Genomic DNA, 13,469 nt, shown 5'->3' on the forward strand with positions numbered 1-13,469 from the left:
CAACTTCTATTTGAAGCATTTTTCGAAATTTTGAAGAAAAATATTTTCCGTCAGCGTCAATACTTAATTAGATATTTCCTTCTATACTTTTTAGCACGTAGCTATTTATTATTAGCATTGTTCTTCCGACGTCTGATTTCTTTTTAATTATAGGAAATGCATTTTTCTAAGGTACATAAACTTTTGAAATTGACTGTATAGCCAATACATCCTTAAATTTTTCATAGATGCAATTTTTCAATCAAATTTAGAGATAGGAATATCTTCGTTTGTTTCGGTTGATCAGCACGAGGCTAAATACGGTGTAAAGGACGATGCTCGGGAATCGCGCGAAAATTAGGCGCACGGATTGAGAGCAGGAAGGAATTCTCGCGTCGGGGGACAGCGTCTGCCATTGTTTGCGGGAGGAGAGCCAATTGGAAAATCGAAGTTAAGACGATTACACCGGGTGCCCTATTACGTCCGCTCGAGCAGCCGGAACGATTTGCCTAGAACGCGAGTCGCCCCGTACGATGCGATAGATTTTGGCCCAGCTCCAACGAAATCGTTTATCGATTCCCCGATTGGAAATTTCGCCACGTGTATCGAAGGCTCGCGGTTAAAAAAGCAATGATTACCTTATACGAATATCGTGACCCGTTTTTCAAAGTTTTCCCAGTTCATTTAAAGCCAGGGATTTCTTGTAATCGAATAACTCACGTATCAACGCAGAACGAGGCTCGCGGATTATCGCTTGTACTGGAAAACGAGAGGTCAAGGAGGATCAACGTTCTAGCCTCTACAGAATTTATGCTCGAACATGTTCGCATTGTTCTTAATTAATCGAATCGCTTACGTTAATGATAAATTCTTTATGCGTCGGCTATTATCTAAGCCGGTCGTTCCTTAATCGAGCGATAAGCCATCTATCGAGACATAATCGACGGACGATTACGCCGATTTGTGGACGGTCCACAACGATGGTCATCAAAATACGATGGGCAGCATTAATGGACACGTTAATACGAACTTTATCAAATACGGTAATGTGGTTGACAAACCAGTATTATGCTTTACTCGCGGACCGCAACAAGCGATTAGGTTTGCAAATTGCACCCGATCCTGGTGTAATCGATAGCAGGGGGTAATCGATTATCAAAAACGTGATTCCATTCTAATAGAGATTCGAACCGTCTCTCTAACACTTGCTTTTAATATTCTATAGAAATAAATGAAGAGAGGCGGAAATACCGGTGGTTATCAAGCATTCTGTAGCTAGGTAATTCGTTGTCCTTTACAAATCGAAAATTGATTTGTTTGCCCGTCGTTCATTTTATTTCCAGACTCTGCGATTTCATCATCGATGACGTACAATCCGTACAGTCTTCATCGTGCAAAGTTTAACTCCAACTGATTCGAATCTCTGAAACATCGCATGTACACCTCAAATAGAAGTAGGGCAATTTAAGACACGTTGAAAATTGTTTGTGGTGCGAATTTCAACGGAATGCAACGAAAACAGGCGGAGAATTACGTACTCGGCTCGAATTCCTCGCAGCAACTACGCTCTAAAAATACGCAAGGAACCCGCAATTTTGGCGGGAAATCCCGGATTGGTCCGCGGCTCGCGATCGGCCGACGGAATCTGCGATTATTTAATTCGTGAAAATGAACGGAGCGAGATCCCCCTGCTTTCATTCGATTCTATAAATAACCGCGATCGCGATTTACGCGTTAGAGCTGCGGCGGCGCGACGTGTCAAGGCTTCGCCCGCGGCGCGTACAAAAGTTTCCTGCTTTTCACCCGGCCGCGGCTCGGGAATTGCGAATATCGATTGAGTCTCGCCGACGACGTTTCTAGGATTCAACACTCGCCAGGCAATTCGCCTGAACACTGTAAAATTCAGGAACGCCTCGCGATTAATGGGCCGTTCGAACGTTGCCAAGTAAAACATCCAATTACAACTCCTCTCACGAGCGAGCACATGCCCAGGTTGCTCGTGAAATTTTGTAGCCACCAGACGAACAAGTCCCTGGACTTGTTAGTCAGCAAATTCTTCGATTCGAACACCTTCAACCGGGACAACGACCTGGAGGGTACTATACCCACATTGCTCTCAGAACTTGTCGCTGACGATTCCGTCCGCAAGTCCTAGCACACTTTCGACTACTCATTCTTATCGAAAATCATGACAAATATTCGAGATTAGCAACGATCAGAGACTTATCTCAAGTGAAAGGTCGGACTGAGTATTTAAATGAATTATACAATCGGAATCGTATCGAAGTGTAGAATACAAGAAGAATCGAATGGCTGTAAGACAATGGAAAGGATTCGACTAGAGTTGACCCAGGGCAGGTAGATACACGGCAGGTATGCGCGTCGCCCTTCCCGGTTCCTGTTACAGCTTCCTACTTTGTCCCTCCTCCTTTCTTTTATTCTTGTTCCCCGGTCTCCTTTCCGTGTTACCGGACCGAACTCGTTCGGTTCTCGGGCTATCGGTTCAACAGCCGTTTCTAAAGGGGTCAAATCGAGCTGACGGGATACAAGAACCGATATTTCATCGGGTCGTCCCTCCGAATTAAGTGTCGTTTCGTCGTTCACACGCGAACGAGCTCTTTGTGCACCACGAGCAGAGAAAAATCGAGATTACAAAGCTCGTGACCCGTGGCGGAATTTCAGAATTTCAAATCGCTGCCAGTACTTTCTTTCATTAAAAATTACGAATTTCCATAAGAGGTCGCGTCAGGCGAAGACGATGCATTTCGAACAGGTTCTTCGAGCCTGACCCGTCGTTGAGAAAATTGGACTTAGTAGAACTGGCTAAACGCCATTACGTAACCGCAATTTTGCACTGATCGCCACGCAACATGGATTACATATGTAGGATCGAAAAGCCGTACGAGTAAAGGAAAGCCAGGCTGCAAATCAATTCGTCGCGTATCATTACGCCTTACCGGTCGCGTTTAACACGTTGCATGACTACCTAATTATCGATGCCTCTGTTCCGCGTTTCACGTACGTACTCCTCATTGTCTCTTAATTGAGCATAGCATCCAACTCGTAATAGCATAAATAAATTTATAATAAGCAAACGTCGGACGGGTGTACGTTACAATTATTATGCAAGTTCTCGTTAAAAACTTGCGAGTTCGAAGAGAACTGGAAAGATTCTGAAACAAGCATGAAACAAGGATTAAGTATTAGAGTTTACGAAGATTCGGGAAACAGAAGTTTCGCTTTTCATATTCAGGAAACTTTCAAAACTCGCGGCACTATTTTCTCTTGTTTTTGTCAGCAGATACATGGCTATCTCATGCTCAGTTAAAAATATGTATGCTCAAAGGGACGGTCTATTAGACAAAATGCAATGGAATGCAGAAATGGAACCCGATGCATTTTCTTTGAAGGTTCTCTCTTCTGCGTGCGTTAGCTAACGCAATTACATCGGTCCTACCCAGGATGCAAACCTACGATTCTTATTAAGCTAATTACGCTCATTAACTAATGCGCGCTTTGCAACACGCCGTTGATCAAAGCCGTGAACCCGACTCACAGAAATATATATTAGGAAGGATAGATCAGAGTGTTCTCAAGACTGCAGATTTCTGTGCCACATAAACCTTTTGTAGGATTTATTTAAAAAATTAAATTTCTTTACTTATTTAGAAATTGTAATATATATTTTTTTGATACTTCATGCACTTTCATATATTTTTTACATTCAATCTGCAGTTTTCTGATTAGCTGCCATAGATAACAGTACGAAGCTCTCGTAATTTGACAATCTGGCTGATATTCTAACACAGTAGCGAAGTTAATTAGAAAATGGCGTTCATCTGCATACAACGCGAACAGGGCACGCCAGGTTGCGTCTTTCTTCGCATTTGCATAAGCTATTTCTGGCCGTAGCACGACGACGAATCGGTTTACGAAATAGTTCAGGGGAAAGAACGTGGAACCGTTTAACGAGATAGAGAGAACGCGGGACTCGATTACTTCCAACGAAATCTCGCGGGTCAAAGTATCTGGCGAACTCCTCACGCGACGTTGCAAATTTGCATGCAGCGTGTATAAAAGCCGGAAGAAAAGCATTCAAACTTTTCGCATCACGCCGCCGGAAACTTTAGGGTCGAAGATGACCGTGAAAGAAGAAGGGTGGTGAAAAAGAGACGAGGTAGAGAGAAAACCGAGAGACGAGGAAACGAAACCCGCTTCTTCTTGGTCGGCGAAGTTCGAGAAGTGTGCTACTGCAGCTTGAAAGCGTCTGGTTACAGATGGGGTATTGTACACTATCCGGGCTAGTAGAAAAAAATGTGAAAAGACTCGAAAGCGAGGTTCGCTTCTTTGTAGTCTCGTGTCGAAATACAGCTACCAAGTGTTCGTCGCCTTTTGTGACCGGGGAATGGATACGCACTTCAGCGAAGTTTCAAGCACCTGTCAATGCGTCTCTAACTAGAATCGACTTAATGACAGAGCGTTTCTTCAAACTTCGCCTATGCGGAATTCCGAAACGCGGACAAAGGGGCACGCATCGAGGAGCGCGGCTCCCGGAATTCCGACGGGAACTCGAGGCACGCTGGAGTCGATGGCACGCGAACCGGGGGGATAACTCGTCGTGAAAGGGTGCACGCCTTTCGGCCGCATCGATAACGAATTTCGCCAAGTCGGCGAATTACAGGGACACCGGGGGGATTCCAGAAATGCGATTATTAAGATCCATCGGGATTTTCGTCCCCGCCCGGTCATAACTCCGCGATGGGAACGGTAAACTCGGCCGTCGCTTTTCATTGAGAACGCGACGACGGGGTTATCGGGGTCGAACGTAATTCATCGTGACGCTGCTGGCACGAGTATCACGTTAAGACGCGTTCTACTGGTCACTAGGCCAGCCAACAGACGCCTCGTACTTTTCACTTTCTTGCATTTGCGTCATTCATGCATACGTACAATTTTTCTGCTCGTTATCATCCAACTAGCTATGCGGGGTAAATCGTTATGAATAACTACCATTCGAAATTGATTTTAGCAGGGAGCCTCCGGAAATTAATTCCGCTTCACGTAATTACATAGCGATTACTTCATGAATTAATCTGTCAATAACTGCACAAAACATTATATCAAATATTTTATTAAACGATAATTCTTATATGGAATATTGTATTCGTTTATATTTATATACCATTTTTGGGCGATCAGTGGGTGAATGAACTAGTTTGGCAGTGTTAAAAGAATTGTCAAAAATATAGAAATGGTTTCTCTATTCGCGGTAAAACAGTCTCGAAATTATTAAATAACTTGAACGTTAATCAATTGGCAAGTTAATTCATCTATATTTCGATAACGCTTGAGGGTACTCGAGCGATTTCCATTTGTGAAATTAATTTCTGCAACAGTTTCATCATTGAATTTTGATCCAGCGAGCAAACATTAATTTCGTCCTCTTTCGCAATGGTCATTCGAAGACCACTGAATCTTTGATGGGACGCGACGACGTGGTTTCGCAGAAACAGAAGGGAAATAGATTTAATGCCTAGACATTTCCTACCCGAGTACAAGCCGTGTCTTGAAGTTACCCTCCGCGTCTCGTTATTAATGCTCCCTCTCTCTCTCTGACCGACGCGTCACGCTCTCTCGCTCCCTGTCTTTCTCTTCGCCGAGCACCCCGCAGATGTGGAATTTTTACTACATCCCCGCAGTGTAGATCTCGGCGAGGGTTCGTAGCAGTATTAAAGGCGAGCGACGTTTAAAGGTGACCTAGCAACCGGCAACGATTCCACAGATTCACCAATCCCACTTTCCAACTCGACGTTTCAACAGATTTATTTCAATCGTTAGAAACATATAACAGTCTTTTATATTATCAAATGATTTGTGATTAATAGCATCTCTCGATTTTAGAACGAAGTTCGTTATATTACGTAGCTAACGATAAGAAAATAACATCGTTCTAAGACTCATTCAGCTTTTACGACACAAGACAGAAAGAGGTCTCTGTTTTTCTTGCAATTGGATTACCAGTTAAGAGGAATGTAAGTTAAACAAGCGACACCTGGAAACACACTCGTCGTGGATCCTTGCTAACAAGACCGGCTGGGCAACAAAATTCATCGTGAATCCGAAGGTAAACTTCGATACGGTTCCTTCGACGTCTGGACAATGGAGGCCGAGAAGATTGAAGGCAGGGAAACGGCTTTCTGATTTTCTCAAAGGCAGTTACACGTTCGTGCCTTCCCAACGATGCATTTTTCATAGCAACATGCAGCGTGTGTCCCGCATTAAAGCGTCGGCATGGCTAATTTCGCATTCAGATTGTCATTTTCGCGTTGTACCGTCTCAACGATGCTCGCGGAGTCGTAGAGGAAGCTACGACCCGGCAACGAATGCAACAAAACTCTTTAATCTCGGCGTTCAAAGAACCCACCACCCCATACGGCGTGCTTTCTATGCAAAATACAAAACGGCCACCGTAAAACCGTTCCCTTCTTAATGAGCGAGCCGGTCTTAAAAAAAGAAGAACAACGGAGCAACAACCATAGCGAGAGAGCTCCGGCGAACCTGAGGGTTTAATAACGGAATTAATAACCGCGTTCCCGTGGATAATGCGACTAGTATCACGTTATTACCTCCAATTGAACCGTGTAACGTGCAAGAATACGCCCGGCGTGATTTTCTTTTTCCACCTCCTTTTATTCTCTTTAGCGAGAGACCCTTCGGAGATTTAATAACTCTGGCTAGTTTCATCCTAACACGTAATTAATCTTTGCAAAGATAATGCACAAAGGAGACGATGCGGATCTAAGTGAAATTGTGTATCCTTTCCGAGTTTATAAAGAGTATCTAATTTTTCATTTCATCAAATTAGAGGAACGAGTGAATTGCGTAAATTTTCCTATCGTTTTCGCTCGCGAGACGGTGAAAGGCATGAAAAGTTCGTAAGTTTTCATTGACTCAGCGTGGAACAAGTGGGCGGTAAAACGAACCGGTAGTTTCAACCGGGAATTTAATGCGCACAAGTTTCTTAATGAGTAAGAAACGCGCGCTACGCCTCCTCGAATGCGAAAAGCGTTTAAACGGGTATCAAGCTAAGACTTTTGGGAATAACAGTTAGAAGAACGCTGATATTATTCGGGACGTGTCTAGCCATTTAAAAAATGTTCTTTTATTCAACGTTTTCTTCGAAGGACACGACAAACATCTTATTTACATTATAATTGCTACAATTTCTTCGTCGATGATTATTATTATCGTGCAAACATATATAATTTTCCTCGATCGTATTACTTTCAGTTTACTTCAGTTTTTAACATATCCGCGTAATGATCACCTCGGAAAGATTTAAGACTGCAAAAGGCAACGCGGTACGATTAAAAACATCAGATACGCTTGATTTACATGATCTTGGAGACCTCAAGGTGGTGATTCGTACTAGTTTTGTGTACGTATCGGCAATTATTATGCGATACGTACACGCACGGGTTCCATGGTCATGGAAACTGCGCGGCACTTCGTAATCCAACCGATAAGTTTTGTATCTATAAGCGACAGTAATCACGTGCATGAGAGACACGCGTGACATATTACCAGTTTTTGCACTGCGCGTGTGTACTTTTATAGGCTTTGCGACTGTGATTAATCCTTCGCGAGTTTTCATCACCGCGTGACATCATCTTAAAATGAATATCAATGATGGAAGAACGTCATACATAAATGATCTAATGAGATACCCAAGGTTCCCTCGTTTAGATAGATCAACTCGCGCTATACTTCCTGAGGCGTTTCGAATTGTGTAGACTAAAACAATTCTTTACTTAGAATTACATATTTTTTAATAATTCGTCTCGTATACAGCGGTGCGATCTACTCTGCGGCCTAGCTCCGAATGCCTTGTTGCGCCCTGGTCCTCGCATTCCGCTCCCTTGTTCCTCCATGGGTACAAACAAAGTTGCCAGCGCTTAACTGAGCCTAAACATTCTCTTCTCTTCTGTTTCCTACTTATAAGCCCTCCACCATGCTCTCTGCTTACAGAATATAATTTCGATTAACTAGAATATAAAAAAATGTGGAGTTGATACCGACACGTGGACCAACTGAATGAGATCTACAAATAAAGATTTCGTAGAACGTTGCGTAAGATAGATAACAAAACGGAACACGATGGGACTTTAAAAAGACGGCGGGTTGTTTACACTCCGGTCCACGTATACGTACGGCCTCTTTTTTGCCAGGCGTGAGTTATACTGTCGACCAGACGCCGCGCGTACAAACAATAGCTCCGAAAGGAATGTTTAGCTCGTCCTTTTTCCGACTACGGTACTGAGGATGATATCAATGAAAACGTAAACACTTACCGATGACGCGGGCGCGTCGATTCCAGGGAAGAGGCTGCGCTGCGACTCGAAAACAGTGGTGAGTAGCGGCTTCGTGGAAACGGGCTTTCTGAGAATTCTTTCCCTTCTCCGGTCAAGATCTCTTGTCGCGTCCCTTTTCTCAGACCGCGACCCTTTCTCTTCTCTCTTTCTTTGTCTCTCTCTTCCTTTCTCTCTCCCACCGTTACCTTATAATCTTCGTTCTTCTTGCGCGTTCGGAACGTCACCGAATCGTCCGTCATTCACGCGTCAGGGTGTATAGTAGTTTTCCGCTGGCTTTTGTTCTTTCCGCGTTCGCCTCGAGCAGGCACACGATAGCTGTCACGCGACGCACTTTACGCGCGGTCACGACAAAACCCGGAATTTACCGCGACAAGATAAAAACAACACAGCGAGAGACACTGGAATAAGATTCTAATAAAAAAACTATACGAGACCCGTGTCACCGCGGCAGCGTAACGAGAGCCACGTCTTGGTTCATCTCTTTTAGAGGTTAGGTCCGAGCATCTGGCGTCTCTTTATTCGTCCTGTTCTCGTCCCGGCGTCTGCGGCGATCGGAGAACAGTTCGAGGATGGACACACGGCACGCAACACTGACACGAGGAGGAACGATCGACTGCGCTCGCCGCTTTCACGGTAGAACCGGCGAAAAACCCGATGAAAATCCAGCCATGCTGACTGCGCGACCGGCGTCAGACTGCCGCGAGGACAGAGCGGGGATCCCGTCGAGTGGCATCGCCCGACGAGCGGGGCTTCCCCTCCTCACCCCTGCCACGACGTTCCACGAGTTTCTCCTCTCGTCCCTACGACCCTTTCGGCCCCCACCGTCTCTACGAGCTGGTCACCCTTCGCGTCTCAACGCGAACTTTAACCGAGATCCCCATCCCCACCGTTGAACGGAGTGAACAGTGAAAGAGAGACCAAACGAGAGAGCAAGAGAAATTGTAGATCACCGGTGGGACGAGGAAAGACGAGACGGGAATGTGACGCATGCGTGGTTCATCGGCCGCGGCACGCGGTCGCGCCCAAACGCGTCGTCTCGCGATCCTCATATTGATGTACTAGGTACGCGCTTGCACTCGTCGCGAGCCGATTGCGGCCCCCGCGAATACCGAGTACGACGCGAGAGAAGCAGCTCGTTAAAAGAAACCGCTTCTGACCTGACTGGTTACGTATGATGCAGTAAGGATCAGGTACATCTTTCAAAACGCTTTGTCATTTGGAATTTCTCTTGATTACAGCTATCTGCTGTTTTTCCTGTGCCAAATCATCATTATCGAGCCTTTCATATATCAATCCTAAAAATTAGATTTAAATTGACATTTCTCTCGGCTTTCAAAAGTAATGATATGCACAATGCGTGCATTCATATTTATTGAACATCAACGTTTTTTATAGATGCATAAAATCCGGGGTCTAGTCATCGTTGTAAATGTTGCGTTATATGTGGTATGACCTGAAGGCAGTATTAGTTTTTGATATCTATGTCATGTATTTCGAATGGAGGATGACGAGAAATCGGTACAATAGCTACTATTTCTCTAATCTTCCTATGCTGACCCAGTTGCATGTTGTACACGGTATCATCGCGAGTATCAATGTTATCGTACCGTGTCCAACGGTACAAGCCATATTTGCGAAGGGTGTAACTCGTTCCACAACTATGTCGTTCAAGATTTTATCGCGGTATTTACCGCGGTATTTACCGCGAGAAAGAAAGCATCTTTTAGATAAGCTGCATCCCAGCGACGGACAATTGATTACTGTTTCAAAAGCATCGACGGAAGAGACGGGAACCCTCGACAGATTCGCAGGTTGCCTGGCCACCCTCGCGCTCTCGGCTCGTCGTTAGAAAACATTTTTTCCCGTCCATTCGTAACGGGACAACCCTTCGTCTTGAATTCTTCAACGATACAATTCCCCGAGCGGGTCTCGCGCTCGCGAGCCCGTGGAAAATGTCGGTCCGCCGGGGTTAACTAATGAATTCCGGCGCGATTGTGCCGGGTCGGCCGCGTTTCGAGGTCTTATCGTTGGCTGGAGATCAGCCTGCTTGGCAGATGTTCGCTGAAACCTCGACCCCTCGCTCGTTCTTCTTCCGTTTCTTTCGCGGCCAGACGCCGGCCTCCACCCTTCGGTTTAACCTTCCTCGTTTACGTTTTGCAGAGCCGGGAGACGGTGAATTCGAGTCGTCGGTCGAGGTTTTCTGTCGCTTCGCGAAATGGACTAGTCGAATTTTTCCGCGGACGCGTCACAGTTCCGCCGACGGAGATGAAACGATATTAAAGTAAAAACCGTCCCGCTCGAATTTTTCGGTGGCGAACTTTGAACAACAGCGGTTCGATGCAAGTGAAATAGAGGGATGTAACTGAATACGGAAGTACATAAGGAAGAATGTAGAAATATTGCATGCACTTTTCTGAAATCTATGCCGAAGAACCGACTGGCCCAGATTTAACCGCAACTTCGCTCAAAGAAACTTGTTCCCGGCGGCGCATACGAGGCATATATCATACTGCTTCTTGTCCGTGGGGTTTACGAAGGAAATGAAATTCTTTTTTGCCCATCTGCTCAAAGATACAATCGTATTTCTTCACGGCGACGGAGGAAATGAAAACTCTCCGTGCGCATCCCTGCGCGCCGCCGCTTTTACCATATTGTGCAAATAGAAACATTATTGAGATAAGAATACCAAATCGTCGGTAACGTCTCCAGTCCTCCTTCCGTCTTACGAAATATCTCTAGACGAAATTTCAAGAACGACATCCTTGGACCGTTACGATAATAATAATAATAATCGAAACCTCCGCTACGTCTTGAACTCTTCTCGCATGAAGCGGAAAACGTCGCGTAGCGAAGTGAAATTTAACCACGTATTCTTGGTGAACGTCAAACCGGTCCTGATCGTCCACGTCGTCCATGAACGTACACTCGCCTTTGTCACTAAGCGACTCGGTTCGTCTTATTTGTCGTTTAGGAGTCGACATCCCACGTCTCGAGACCAACTGGAAAGCGAAAGCGACGAGCTTTGCTTCGTTTCGGAGTTCTCAAAACGGTTCCTTCCACTTCTTTCCGATCTCTTATTGACACGGCAGTACTTTTTATTGACTCTGACTACTGTTAGTGTGTAACTACCGCGTGCAATTAGTTTGTCATGCGACGTGTTCCACGCCCAGTGTAGATGTCCCGAATGTGCGAGCAAACAGCCGTACCGAAGGACGCGATAGGTGCTAATTAAACGTGCCCTTTGACGCGATACAAGACCCATAGAGCGTCTAACAATGGACATTCCCCTCCGTAATATCGATCCATAGCGTGGTGTTTCACGGCGAAATATAGGCAAACTGCCCTGATTCGGCTACAAATTATGTAAGTGAGCAAATTGGTTATCGGTTATTTAATTAAAAGTAGCTCTCATTTGCCCAGTTATTAACTAAATTATGTATCGATTATAAAAACGCATAATGTATTATAATCAGAAAAAGTACTTAAAAATCTTCAGTGGGTCGTTAAGGTGCACGTTAACGTTTAATCAAACGGGGACAATATTTCAGTGAATCATGTCCTTAATATCGTTCAAGTTACATAACCATCTTTATCAAGCTTTCCCACATTCCGCTGCGAGCAAATCAACCCCAGCGTCGATGTTCCGCCCGAATAACGTGGTTTACAACAACAAATAACAACGTTCCGTTCCCATTACGTAAAGGTTGAAAGCGCTATGCATACATAGGTGCGGCAGAGATTACAGACATTCGTATCGAATGGCATGTAGTGTATTTTGATCAGAGCCTCTCTGAACGTTGAAATGCGAAAAATAATTTTATTAGTCTAAAATTCCTTTTCACTCGCTTCGTTTAAAATAATGTTTGCATTCGTGTATAAACTTTGCCTCGTTCAATCAATATTTAAAGAAAATATCTACGTATATCAATCAAATCGTGCAGCACCGATCAGAAGTTTTAACTGAAAAATATTAAAGAAACTATTGATTCTCGTCAAAGTTAGCAAATTTAATCATCAAGTTATTCAAACGTTGAACAGATCTTTATAGAAGAGTGATTGAAACGTTGGAAATCCACCGAATCTATCAGAAATTACGACTCCTTAAGCGTCCGTACATCAACGCGGCCGCCGTTTAAACGATTAGGCGACGCGGCGCGTCGCGTCGATCCCGGGCCATCAGCCTAAAACGCATCATAGTCATTAAGCCGAACGATCGATTAAACAGCATCGCCGGGATGTTTGTACGTCTAGCTGTACGCTTCTGTCTGATTTATCAACGAACTCGAGTGCCGCCCCTGATCGCTCAATCGTGCATTTACTAATTACTCGTCCACGTATCTTCTATGGTTAGAGATTTCATCAGTTATCAATCCATTTAATATTGTATATATGTTATATATTAACACTGATATGCTATATTACCATGGTTAAATATGTATAGTCAAAATTGAATTGCAATGCTGTTGCAATTTATGTTTTGAAGAAATTCACTTGCCAGTTTCCATTATCCGAAGCAATACTGTTTCGAGGGAGATTTGCACCATAAGCCCGGACCATTTGTCTCCTTCTCCATCAAGATGTTCTCGATGAATCAGCTCACGGTTCATAGGAACAGTATCCTGTCTCCGATAGAAAATTGACTCCGCTGCAACCTATCGACGAGAAACATACGCGCGAACCAGATGCATCGATGTACTAACGATTTCTATTAGAAAACGGATTTCCCATGCATCACCGTGTCACTCCTCTTTCTTTCCCCGGCGCGACGGATCAGAAAGCCGAGCTCTCGAGACAAATACGAGCATCTCGTCCGTGAAATTGATGAAACGGGCTTGGTTCATCCACGTTCGATGTCTCTTGGTTCCGATATCGTCGCACTCCGGGCATAAATCAACCGTGTTAGGACCGAACGAAACGAAAACAAAATCCATAAATTTCTAGTTTCCTGCGACCACCGCGGTTTCCGTCAGGAGTTCCTCCAAGTTCTGGAAGTACTATATTCGCCGAGTCCCTCTTTCTCTCTCTCTCTCTCTCTCGGGTGTAAATAATGCGAGACCTGCACAAGGGGTGGAGGATTCGAGGGGTAGTTACCCTTTCGCGCGTCGAGACGTTCGTAAA

The 13,469-nt window shown here is 44.7% G+C and overlaps 1 protein-coding gene across 2 annotated transcripts in view; it reads right to left on the bottom strand.

Annotated features, from left to right (window-relative positions):
- The window catches only part of sfl (N-deacetylase and N-sulfotransferase sfl), a 179,553-nt gene that overhangs the window by 68,017 nt on the left and 98,067 nt on the right, over window positions 1-13,469 (bottom strand). The window contains exon 1 of one of the 2 annotated variants that reach the window (XM_018021040.2): window positions 8,331-9,062. The exons of the other annotated variant lie outside the window; for it this stretch is intronic. The gene's annotated coding sequence lies outside the window, so the exon portion shown is untranslated. Of the gene's footprint in view, window positions 1-8,330; window positions 9,063-13,469 lie in introns of those variants that run through there. 2 annotated transcript variants of the gene reach the window in all.

The sequence above is a fragment of the Ceratina calcarata genome, unplaced genomic scaffold, assembly GCF_001652005.2.
Source record: "Ceratina calcarata isolate Rehan_Ccalc_2016 unplaced genomic scaffold, ASM165200v1 scaffold25, whole genome shotgun sequence".
NCBI lineage: Eukaryota > Metazoa > Arthropoda > Insecta > Hymenoptera > Apidae > Ceratina > Ceratina calcarata.